Consider the following 2,286-nt stretch of genomic DNA (forward strand, 5'->3'; position numbering starts at 1 on the left):
GAAGTGGAGAGTACTGGAAATCTGAGGAGACTTGTTGTCATTCAAACTGCAGGCAATACCATAAGTTGTTCTCAATGAGCAATCTTTGATGATGGCTTGTGTCACTACTTCTAGTGAGTAAATAATAAGAATAATTGTTCTCGTCTGTTATATATGATGCATGAGGATCAATATAACATAAAATATCTTACCGCAGAATGTCCCACCTTTACGTGAGTATGTTTGCAGATTAAGATTAGAAGTTCAAGTATGATAACTGGAACAAACGGGAATGATGCTCATTTATCCATTTTGGAAAGTCATTCTGTTTTTCCTCCATTCTCTACTTCCGGTCGTTGATCTCGCGAGAAGTTGCGAGAATTTAAGTAAAGAATTACTTCCCTGGCATTATACTTTTGTATCACCATAACATGGTCTTCTTGGAGTCTGGGAGAAAGACACAACTCGGTATTTATTAGAAGCAAATATACTGAACAGAAAATGTAATACAACACGTAAAGAGCGTGGTTACACGTCAATCCGACTGCAACATACATAATCCTTGTATAATTTGTGTGCTAACAAGTCTTTATAATAAGTCAAAGAGATCATTATTATCCGTATTGTGGACACACTAAAACAATAATCAAAACATAAGCAGCAATTAATATTTTCATAAATTTACTAGCGGCGGGGATACCCGGCTTTGCCCGGACGTAAAATAGACTTAAATATAATATTTTAATTTTTCCTTATTTCGTATATATTATTATAGAGTCATGATTTCAAAAGTACAAAAAAATATTTGGATGTTATCAGCTAGAATCGAAACCGAAAGTGTAGCAACTAAAGCTGGTAACGTTACTATTGTACAATTGTGACACGCATACGAATAAACCGGCTAAAGACCCATACAACAACGGTCCGTAAAAATTCCAATCATTTGAGCCCCCTAGCGCTACTCTGCGACTTTTAGTTTCAGCGAAGATAAAGTTTTAAAATATAGAGACAGATAGCCAGACAGACAGATAGACAGACAGATATATTAGACGTCGATATGGCTTTAATTTATTAGACGGGCAAACGCATGTGCATACATACACAGAATCGAGTTATGTAGAAGATAGGTAGTAGGGGGCGATGAAGAGAGATGGTAAGGTAATTTTGGCCGTTAAAAACATACACCTGTTTGACAGAGATTAAAACATCGAATTTAAAGTATTAATTTATTATATTATCTTGTTCTTTGGCTGTTTTTATTGCTATTGAACATTTTCAGAGTAATGTCGTTTATTTTTAAGATGGCATTTAATTTCCTTTATGCGTTTAATACTTCTAATCGCTTCTAAGCCACCCTCTCCAATTTGGAGAGCCATGGTCGCCGACGCTGTTAAAAGAGTAGACCCGATGATGATGATGATGATGATGATGATGATGATGATGATGATGATGATGACGACGACGACGACGACGACGACGACGACGACGACGACGACGACGACGACGACGTCCTCTTGTGGTAACCGAAACCGAGCAACGTTGTGAAATATGCTGATATATTCTCTAATTGCGTATTTATAATAGATGAAATGTTTTCTTGGTCTTTGGGCCAAAATCAAATTGCAGTGTGTATCTCTTCCGATGCTACATTTCAATTTTTTGTTCTCGGTTAGTGGAGGAGAAATCCTTCACGACTGACACAATTTTTATTTTTGTTTCTTTTTCTCCACATTACAAAAACGAACCTGGTGTCTAACTCTGTCTTCGTGGGGAGGCAAAGTAAACAGGAAGATACTAAGTAAAATCAATGTGATTTTACACAAAGCATATAAGAAAGAAAATAGTTTGTGGCTTGTTTAAAATGTATTTAGTTTGTCGAACGGAAACCGATATAGCGAAAACCAAATCATGTATATGTTTCTAACGAAACTGTAAATTAGTGCAAAATGTTTATGAATTTTTTCTTTAAAACAAAGAAATGTTGGAGTCGTTTTCATATTCATATTCTAAGAACGCATCTCTAAAGAAAATTTTGGAATTCGCTATAGTTGTAATCCAATACCCTCACTACTATAATATAAATAGTACTATACAAAATAATATGCTCATTGGTATTCAGAGCATATATTGTTTTTTAAGTTTAATTCAAAAAATTTTAAAACACATGTTCTTTTATTTTCTCAAAAGAGTATATATGTGACAGGTTTGTTTTGTTAGCAATCTTCAATTAAAAAAAAGTAAAAATATGTTATCACTGTATTTTTTAATGTAGCAAACTTTAGAAAATTCTATGGAAAAAAAACATAT

This window comes from Euprymna scolopes, chromosome 20, assembly GCF_053919585.1.
Source record: "Euprymna scolopes isolate OS-2025 chromosome 20, ASM5391958v1, whole genome shotgun sequence".
Classification (NCBI taxonomy): domain Eukaryota; kingdom Metazoa; phylum Mollusca; class Cephalopoda; order Sepiida; family Sepiolidae; genus Euprymna; species Euprymna scolopes.